The sequence below is a fragment of the Rattus norvegicus genome, chromosome 2 (genome assembly GCF_036323735.1).
Source record: "Rattus norvegicus strain BN/NHsdMcwi chromosome 2, GRCr8, whole genome shotgun sequence".
Lineage (NCBI taxonomy): Eukaryota > Metazoa > Chordata > Mammalia > Rodentia > Muridae > Rattus > Rattus norvegicus.
In genome coordinates, this window is record NC_086020.1 from 8,583,989 (window position 1) to 8,595,041 (window position 11,053).

The following is an 11,053-nucleotide window of genomic DNA, read 5'->3' on the forward strand; positions in this document are numbered from 1 at the left end:
TTTGCATATGCATGGTCCAGGGAGTGACACTATTAGAAGGTGTGGCCTTGTTGGAGGAAGTGTGTCTATGATGGTTTGCATATGCATGGCCCAGGGAGTGACACTATTAGAAGGTGTGGCCTTGTTGGAGGAAGTGTGTCTATGATGGTTTGCATATGCATGGCCCAGGGAGTGACACTATTAGAAGGTGTGGCCTTGTTGGAGGAAGTGTGTCTATGATGGTTTGCATATGCATGGCCCAGGGAGTGACACTATTAGAAGGTGTGGCCTTGTTGGAGGAAGTGTGTCTATGATGGTTTGCATATGCATGGCCCAGGGAGTGACACTATTAGAAGGTGTGGCCTTGTTGGAGGAAGTGTGTCTATGATGGTTTGCATATGCATGGCCCAGGGAGTGACACTATTAGAAGGTGTGGCCTTGTTGGAGGAAGTGTGTCTATGATGGTTTGCATATGCATGGCCCAGGGAGTGACACTATTAGAAGGTGTGGCCTTGTTGGAGGAAGTGTGTCTATGATGGTTTGCATATGCATGGCCCAGGGAGTGACACTATTAGAAGGTGTGGCCTTGTTGGAGGAAGTGTGTCTATGATGGTTTGCATATGCATGGCCCAGGGAGTGACACTATTAGAAGGTGTGGCCTTGTTGGAGGAAGTGTGTCTATGATGGTTTGCATATGCATGGCCCAGGGAGTGACACTATTAGAAGGTGTGGCCTTGTTGGAGGAAGTGTGTCTATGATGGTTTGCATATGCATGGCCCAGGGAGTGACACTATTAGAAGGTGTGGCCTTGTTGGAGGAAGTGTGTCTATGATGGTTTGCATATGCATGGCCCAGGGAGTGACACTATTAGAAGGTGTGGCCTTGTTGGAGGAAGTGTGTCTATGATGGTTTGCATATGCATGGCCCAGGGAGTGACACTATTAGAAGGTGTGGCCTTGTTGGAGGAAGTGTGTCTATGATGGTTTGCATATGCATGGCCCAGGGAGTGACACTATTAGAAGGTGTGGCCTTGTTGGAGGAAGTGTGTCTATGATGGTTTGCATATGCATGGCCCAGGGAGTGACACTATTAGAAGGTGTGGCCTTGTTGGAGGAAGTGTGTCTATGATGGTTTGCATATGCATGGCCCAGGGAGTGACACTATTAGAAGGTGTGGCCTTGTTGGAGGAAGTGTGTCTATGATGGTTTGCATATGCATGGCCCAGGGAGTGACACTATTAGAAGGTGTGGCCTTGTTGGAGGAAGTGTGTCTATGATGGTTTGCATATGCATGGCCCAGGGAGTGACACTATTAGAAGGTGTGGCCTTGTTGGAGGAAGTGTGTCTATGATGGTTTGCATATGCATGGCCCAGGGAGTGACACTATTAGAAGGTGTGGCCTTGTTGGAGGAAGTGTGTCTATGATGGTTTGCATATGCATGGCCCAGGGAGTGACACTATTAGAAGGTGTGGCCTTGTTGGAGGAAGTGTGTCTATGATGGTTTGCATATGCATGGCCCAGGGAGTGACACTATTAGAAGGTGTGGCCTTGTTGGAGGAAGTGTGTCTATGATGGTTTGCATATGCATGGCCCAGGGAGTGACACTATTAGAAGGTGTGGCCTTGTTGGAGGAAGTGTGTCTATGATGGTTTGCATATGCATGGCCCAGGGAGTGACACTATTAGAAGGTGTGGCCTTGTTGGAGGAAGTGTGTCTATGATGGTTTGCATATGCATGGCCCAGGGAGTGACACTATTAGAAGGTGTGGCCTTGTTGGAGGAAGTGTGTCTATGATGGTTTGCATATGCATGGCCCAGGGAGTGACACTATTAGAAGGTGTGGCCTTGTTGGAGGAAGTGTGTCTATGATGGTTTGCATATGCATGGCCCAGGGAGTGACACTATTAGAAGGTGTGGCCTTGTTGGAGGAAGTGTGTCTATGATGGTTTGCATATGCATGGCCCAGGGAGTGACACTATTAGAAGGTGTGGCCTTGTTGGAGGAAGTGTGTCTATGATGGTTTGCATATGCATGGCCCAGGGAGTGACACTATTAGAAGGTGTGGCCTTGTTGGAGGAAGTGTGTCTATGATGGTTTGCATATGCATGGCCCAGGGAGTGACACTATTAGAAGGTGTGGCCTTGTTGGAGGAAGTGTGTCTATGATGGTTTGCATATGCATGGCCCAGGGAGTGACACTATTAGAAGGTGTGGCCTTGTTGGAGGAAGTGTGTCTATGATGGTTTGCATATGCATGGCCCAGGGAGTGACACTATTAGAAGGTGTGGCCTTGTTGGAGGAAGTGTGTCTATGATGGTTTGCATATGCATGGCCCAGGGAGTGACACTATTAGAAGGTGTGGCCTTGTTGGAGGAAGTGTGTCTATGATGGTTTGCATATGCATGGCCCAGGGAGTGACACTATTAGAAGGTGTGGCCTTGTTGGAGGAAGTGTGTCTATGATGGTTTGCATATGCATGGCCCAGGGAGTGACACTATTAGAAGGTGTGGCCTTGTTGGAGGAAGTGTGTCTATGATGGTTTGCATATGCATGGCCCAGGGAGTGACACTATTAGAAGGTGTGGCCTTGTTGGAGGAAGTGTGTCTATGATGGTTTGCATATGCATGGCCCAGGGAGTGACACTATTAGAAGGTGTGGCCTTGTTGGAGGAAGTGTGTCTATGATGGTTTGCATATGCATGGTCCAGGGAGTGACACTATTAGAAGGTGTGGCCTTGTTGGAGGAAGTGTGTCTATGATGGTTTGCATATGCATGGCCCAGGGAGTGACACTATTAGAAGGTGTGGCCTTGTTGGAGGAAGTGTGTCTATGATGGTTTGCATATGCATGGCCCAGGGAGTGACACTATTAGAAGGTGTGGCCTTGTTGGAGGAAGTGTGTCTATGATGGTTTGCATATGCATGGTCCAGGGAGTGACACTATTAGAAGGTGTGGCCTTGTTGGAGGAAGTGTGTCTATGATGGTTTGCATATGCATGGCCCAGGGAGTGACACTATTAGAAGGTGTGGCCTTGTTGGAGGAAGTGTGTCTATGATGGTTTGCATATGCATGGCCCAGGGAGTGACACTATTAGAAGGTGTGGCCTTGTTGGAGGAAGTGTGTCTATGATGGTTTGCATATGCATGGCCCAGGGAGTGACACTATTAGAAGGTGTGGCCTTGTTGGAGGAAGTGTGTCTATGATGGTTTGCATATGCATGGCCCAGGGAGTGACACTATTAGAAGGTGTGGCCTTGTTGGAGGAAGTGTGTCTATGATGGTTTGCATATGCATGGCCCAGGGAGTGACACTATTAGAAGGTGTGGCCTTGTTGGAGGAAGTGTGTCTATGATGGTTTGCATATGCATGGCCCAGGGAGTGACACTATTAGAAGGTGTGGCCTTGTTGGAGGAAGTGTGTCTATGATGGTTTGCATATGCATGGCCCAGGGAGTGACACTATTAGAAGGTGTGGCCTTGTTGGAGGAAGTGTGTCTATGATGGTTTGCATATGCATGGCCCAGGGAGTGACACTATTAGAAGGTGTGGCCTTGTTGGAGGAAGTGTGTCTATGATGGTTTGCATATGCATGGTCCAGGGAGTGACACTATTAGAAGGTGTGGCCTTGTTGGAGGAAGTGTGTCTATGATGGTTTGCATATGCATGGCCCAGGGAGTGACACTATTAGAAGGTGTGGCCTTGTTGGAGGAAGTGTGTCTATGATGGTTTGCATATGCATGGCCCAGGGAGTGACACTATTAGAAGGTGTGGCCTTGTTGGAGGAAGTGTGTCTATGATGGTTTGCATATGCATGGTCCAGGGAGTGACACTATTAGAAGGTGTGGCCTTGTTGGAGGAAGTGTGTCTATGATGGTTTGCATATGCATGGTCCAGGGAGTGACACTATTAGAAGGTGTGGCCTTGTTGGAGGAAGTGTGTCTATGATGGTTTGCATATGCATGGTCCAGGGAGTGACACTATTAGAAGGTGTGGCCTTGTTGGAGGAAGTGTGTCTATGATGGTTTGCATATGCATGGCCCAGGGAGTGACACTATTAGAAGGTGTGGCCTTGTTGGAGGAAGTGTGTCTATGATGGTTTGCATATGCATGGCCCAGGGAGTGACACTATTAGAAGGTGTGGCCTTGTTGGAGGAAGTGTGTCTATGATGGTTTACATATGCATGGCCCAGGGAGTGACACTATTAAAAGGTGTGGCCTTGTTGGAGGAAGTGTGTCTATGATGGTTTGCATATGCATGGCCCAGGGAGTGACACTATTAGAAGGTGTGGCCTTGTTGGAGGAAGTGTGTCTATGATGGTTTGCATATGCATGGTCCAGGGAGTGACACTATTAGAAGGTGTGGCCTTGTTGGAGGAAGTGTGTCTATGATGGTTTGCATATGCATGGTCCAGGGAGTGACACTATTAGAAGGTGTGGCCTTGTTGGAGGAAGTGTGTCTATGATGGTTTGCATATGCATGGTCCAGGGAGTGACACTATTAGAAGGTGTGGCCTTGTTGGAGGAAGTGTGTCTATGATGGTTTGCATATGCATGGTCCAGGGAGTGACACTATTAGAAGGTGTGGCCTTGTTGGAGGAAGTGTGTCACTGTGGGGGGGTGGGCTTGGACACCCTACTCCTAGCTCCCTGAGGCTGCTCAGTCTGTTCCTGGCTTCCTTCTGGTGAAGATGTAGAAACCAGCTCCTCCTGTACTATGCCTGCCTGGATGCTGCCATGTTTGCACTTTGATGATAATAGACTTAACCTCTGAACCTGTAAGCCAGACCCAATTAAATGTTGTCCTTTATAAAACTTACATTGATCATGGTGTCTGTTCACAGCAATAAAACCCTAACTAAGACATCAATGGAGTCAATACACCAATAAAAAGACATAGACTAATAGATTCCATACACAAGCAGGATCCAGCATTTTGCTGTATGCAAAAAATACACCTCAATGACAAAGACAACCACTACCTCAGAGTTAAAGGCTGAAACAAGCAGGAGATGACATTCTAATTTCCAATAAAATAGACTTTAAACCAAAAGTTACCAAGAGACACAGCGTAGGAAACTTCATATTCATTAAAGGGAAAATTCCACAAAGAGAAAGGCTAAATTCTGAACACCTATGCCCCAAGTGAAAGGGCATCCACATTCAAAAAAACAACTTTACTAAAGCTAAAACTCTACAGTGGACACCAATCAATAATAGTGAGAGACTTCAAAACCCCAATCTCACTAATAGACAGGCCATTGGAAGAGAAACTAAAGAGAGACACATTGAAGCTATGAACCAAATGGGATTAACAGATATATACATAAAATTTCATCATAAAACAAAAGAATATACCTTCATCTCAGCACCTTCTGATACCTTCTCCAAAATAGACCATAAAATCAGTCATAAAACAAGCGTCAAATGATACAAGAAGATGAAATAATCCCATGCATCCTATCAGATCACCTCGGACTAAGGCTGGTCTTTAATAATAATCCAAAAATGACAGAAGTCCACATACAAATGGAAGTTGAACAACACAATGGTAACTTGGTCAAGGAAGCAATAAAAAAAATTAAAGACTTTTTAGAATTTAATGAAAATGAAGGCACACCATACCAAACTCATGGGACACAATGAAATCAGTGCTAACACTTAAATTCATAGACTAAGTGTCCTCCTAAAAATATTGGAGAAATCCTACCTAGCAATTTAACAGCATACCTGAAAGTCTTAAAACAAAGAGAAGCAAACTCACCCAAGAGGAGTAGATGGTAGGAAATAATCAAACTCAGAGGTGAAATTAACCAAATAGGAACAAAGAGAAGGACACAAAGAATCAAGAAAATGAAAAGCTGGTTCTTTGACAAAAATCAACAAGATAGATAAATAAACCCCTAGTCAAACTAGCTAAAGGGCACAGAGACAGTATATAAATTAACAAAATCAGAAATGAAAAAGGAAACATAACAACAGAAACTGAGGAAATTAAAAAAAATCATCAGATCCTATTAGAAAAGCTTATATTGAACAAAACTGGAAAAATCTAGATGAAATGGATGATTTTCTAGACAGATACTGTATACCAAAGTCAAATCAAGAGCAGGCAAACTATCTAAACAGGCCTATATCCCCCAAGGAAAGAGAAGAAGTCATTTAAAACCTCCCAACCAAAAAAAGCCCAGGGCCAGATGGCTTTAGTACAGAGTTCTTCTACCAGACCTTCAAAGAAGAGCTAATATCCATACTCCTAAAACTATTCTATAAGATAGAAACAGAAGGAAGACTACCCAACCCATTCTATGAAGCCACAATTACTCCGATATATAAACCACACAAAGACCCAACGAAGAAAGAAAACCTAAGACCAATTTTGTTTATGAATATTGATTTAAAAATATTTAATAAAATTCTAGTAAACCAAATGCAAGAATACATCAAAACTGTCATTCATCATGATCAAGTAGCTTCATCCCATGGATGAAAAGTTGGTTCAATAAAAGAAAATCCATTTATATAATCCACTATTTAAACAAACTCAAAGAAAAAAAAATCACATGATAATCTCATTAGATACTAAAAAAAGTATTTGACAAAATACAACACCCCTTCATGTAAAAAGTATTCAAGAAATCAGGATTTCTAGGTCCATACCTAGAATAGCAATATAAGATAAACCAACAGCCAACATCAAATTAAATGGAGAGATACTTTAGGCCATCCCTCTAAAATCAGGAACAAGATAAGACTCCCCATTCTTCCATTATCTATTCAATATAGTACTCAAAATTCTAGTCAGAGCAATTAGACAATAAAAGGAGATCAAAGGGATACAAATTGGCATAGAAGTCAGGGTATCATTATTTGCAGATGATATGATAATATTCATAAGTTACCCCACAAATTCTACCAAATAACTTCTAAAGCTGACAAACAACTTTGAGCAAAGTGGCCAAATATAAAATTAATTCAAACAAATCAGTAGCCTTCCTTTATGCAAATGATAAACAGACTGAGGAAGAAAATAGGGCAACAACACCCTTCAAAATAGTCACAAATAATATAAAATATCTTGGTGTGATTCTAACCAACAAGTGAAAGATCTGTATGACAAGAACTTCAAGTCTCTGAAGAAAGCGAAGAAGACCTCAGAAAATAGAGAGATTTCCCATGCTCATGGATTGGTAGGATTAACATAGTAAAAATGGCCATCCTACCAAAAGCAATCTACAGATTCAACAGAATCCCCATCAAATTTCCCAAACAATTCTTCACAGACATGGAAAAAAACAAGTCTGGATTTCATGTGGAAAACCCAAAAAAACCCAGGGTAGTGAAAATAATTCTTAGCAATAAAAAAATGTTCTGGGGGAAATCATCATCCCTGACCTCAAACTGTACTATAGACCAATAGTGATAAAAAGTGCATGGTATTGATACAGGGACAGACAGGTTGACAAGTAGAATAGAATTGAAGACCCAGAAATAAACTCAGATACGGTTGGACAGTTGATCTTTAACAAAGAAGTTAAAAATATACAATAGAAAAAAGAAAGCATATTTAATAAATGGTCCTGGTTTAATTGACAGTTTGTATGTAGAAAATGAAAATAGAACCATATTTGTCACCTTGCACAAAGCTCAAGTCCAAGTGATAAAGGATTCAATATAAGACCAAATACACGGAATCTAAGAGAAGATAAAGTGGGAAAAAGCCTTGAACTCATGGGCATTGGGGGAAATTTCCCAGAAATTCAATGGCAAAGGCCGAAACTGAAGACATTCTGTAAGGCAAAGGACATAATCAATACGAGAAATGGGCAATCTATAAACTGGAAAGAAGAACTCAAGAAGGCAACCTCCAAAAAAACCAAATAAACCAATCAGAAAATGGGGTTTAGAACTAAACAGAGAATTCACAACAAAGGAATGGCTGAGCACTTAAGGCAATGTTCACAGTCCTAAGTCATCAAGGAAATGCAAATCAAAATGACCCTGAAATCTAGTTTACACCAATCAGAATGGGTAAGATCACACATGTTGGTGAGAATGAGGAACACTCACTCCTTCATTGCTGGTGGTATTGCCAAGGTGTACAACCTCTCTGGACAGCAATCTGGAAGGTTCTCAAAAAACTGAAAATAGATCTGAAGACCCAGCTATATCATTCTTGGGGCTACACCAAAAAGATATCCCACCATACCATAAGCGCATGTTCTCCACTATTTTCATAGCAGCCTTATCTGTGATAGCCAGATGCTGGAAACCACCCAGATGGTCCTACAGCAGAATGGATACAGAAAATGTGGTTCATTTACACAATGGAATACTATTTAGCTATTAAGAACAAGGATATCCTCAGCTTTGCAGGCAAATGAATGAACTAGAAAATATCGTTTTGAGTTATGTATCTCATAACTCATCATATGGAGCAATGGGAATGTTATCCCACAGTGAAAAACTCAGACCCAGAATTGTTTCCTTCTAAAAGAACTGCAAGGATAAAAATGGAGAAGAGACTGAGGAAAAGGAGGTCCAGTTAGTGGTCCAAAGTGGGACCCAACTCCAAAGCCTGACAGTATTACTGATGCTATGGTGTGCTTACAGACAGGAGCCTAGCATGGCTGCCCTCTGAGAGGCCCATCAAGCAGCTGATTGAGACAGAAGCAGATTAAAAAGATTAAAGCAGAGCAGAAAAGTTTAAAAAGTAAAGAAAGAAAGAAAGAAAGAAAGAAAGAAAGAAAGAAAGAAAGAAAACACAAGATAAACTAGAAAAAAAAGTCTGTGATATATAATCAAAACACTAAATGTAAGGAAGAAAGAATATTAAAAGTTGCACGAGAAAAAGGTTAAATTCCATACTAGGCTAACTAAAATAATACCTGACTTCTCAAAGGATATTCTAGAGGCCAGAAAGGCGAGATGGATGGTCTACAAATTCTGATAAACAGAGGTACCAGCAAAATTATCTATACCCAGCTAAACTATCTATCACCATAGATGTTAAGAAAAAAGCATTCAAGGATAAAACCAAATTTAAGCAAATCTATCAATTCAGCTTTTGATGGCACTAGAGGGTACTAGAAGGAAAGCTTAAATCTGAAAAAAGTTAACCATTTTTTAATTAGATGAAAGGAATAAATAATCTTAGACCATAAAATCAAAAAAGAGGATAGAAACCCACATCTAACAAAAATACAGGAAAAATTAAACAGTGATTAGTGATGATGCTCTATACTAATGATCTCAATTCTCCAATAAAGCACAGAATAACAAAGTAGATTAGAAAACATGATCCATCTTTATGTGTATCCCAAACCCATATCTAACTAACACAATACTGACACTTAAAAATAGAATAACAGTGGATTCCTTTTATACCCCACTCTCCCCAGTAGTTCATCCAGAGAAAAGTTAGAGAGCTAATGCTGGAGCTACGCTGGAGCTAGATGACAGCATAAATCAATAGATTTAGCAAATATTCACATAACATTTTAAGCAAACACAAAAAGTAGCTTCTCGAGAGCTCATGGAACTTTCTCCAAAACTGATTATATATTTGACACAAAGTATGTCTCAAAAGATAACAAGAAATTTGAAATAACAACCTTCATCCTATCTGACTACCATGGACTAAAGCTAAATATCAACACGGGAAAGTATACATTCATGGAAACTGAACTAACTTACTGAATGAAGAGTGGACCAAAATGGAAATCAAGAAGGAGTTTAAAAATTTCTAGAACTAAATTAAAATAAAAAGACAATAAACTTAAACTCATGGAATACAATGAAGGCGGTTCTAAAACATAAGTTTATAGATTAAATGATTGGAAAGATCTCTCACATTAGCAACTTAATGCCATACATGAAGCTTAGATACCAGCCAGACGTCTTGGTGTTTTGAATATGTGTGTGTGTGTGTGTGTGTGTGTGTGTGTGTGTGTGTGTGTGTGTGTGTATGTATATATATGTTATATATAATACATAATAAATACATAAATATATAAATATAAAAATTATCATCATGAAAAATTAACTGGAGCTCTCAAAGGATGAAATACAAGAAACAAGAAATGAAATTAAAACTACTCTTGAATTTTCATCTCATACCAGTCAGAATTGCCACCAAGTATAATTTCCAGGTTCAGGAATGGGATTTATTTCGTTGAGTCATTGGCCAAAGGAGCACCAAGGAAGTCCCTAAGTATTTCAAGGTACAGCAGAGATTATTGTTTTTTCTTCCCAAACTGATTGTAAGGCTCTATTGATGAAGACAATACTTATTATATATCTCACAGAACACCAAGAAGTCCAGCTAGTATCTAAGCTTCAACCCCTATGACTAGTGTTGATGGTACAGGAAGGTATTCCTCACATTACCCAATGGGAAAGGTAAACACCAACTCAGCTACAAACGCTGTGATCTATAAATATAACTTGCCTGCAAGATAATTTAGTACAATAGTGGTATAAATGTAGCAATAACGAACCACTAGTGATAGGGTGATCAAGAACATGAGAGTAGATAGGCCATGGGGTCATGGGGTGGTGGGGAAACAAATACTATTGTTTTACTAATGAAACATAGCAATAACATAACTCCTTATGACATTCTGCCATACTCATAGATTAGTGCCTCACTAACACATCAATTTCGAAGCTTTTTCTCGCAGTAGATGAGAACACAGAAACCCACAAGTGAACAGCATGCAGACAGTTAAGAGATTGTAGAATTAGCACTCAAACTTAAATGGAACATCAAATCCTCCCTTTAGGGCTGAGGGATATAAGATGCAGGAGGTAGCAGAAAGAATGTCAGAGCCAGAGGGAATGCATGACTCCAAGGACACAGTGATTTCCAGACACAGCAGAACAGATCACATAATAACTGAGAGGTAACTGTGGCAGCATGCATAAAGCCTGTACAGAGTCAAACCAGAGGCGATCCCAGTCCTAAAAGAGGAAAAGTGGAAAAGGGCTCACACCCTTAACCAAGACACTTCCTGTCACTGACTGATATCCATTTGCAAAGGCGAAATTTGTTTTCTCTGGTAGAGTCTCAATAGGGCATTGT

At 41.0% G+C, this 11,053-nt stretch overlaps 1 protein-coding gene and 1 long non-coding RNA gene across 5 annotated transcripts in view; one reads left to right on the forward strand and one right to left on the reverse strand.

Annotated features, from left to right (window-relative positions):
• Slf1 (SMC5-SMC6 complex localization factor 1) overlaps positions 1-11,053 on the reverse strand; it is a 107,476-nt gene that overhangs the window by 85,213 nt on the left and 11,210 nt on the right. The window lies entirely within an intron of this gene.
• On the forward strand, positions 48-3,863 carry LOC134485566 (uncharacterized). The gene is made up of 3 exons (XR_010063691.1): positions 48-2,703; positions 2,852-3,591; positions 3,740-3,863. It is a non-coding gene; the product is annotated as an uncharacterized LOC134485566 (long non-coding RNA).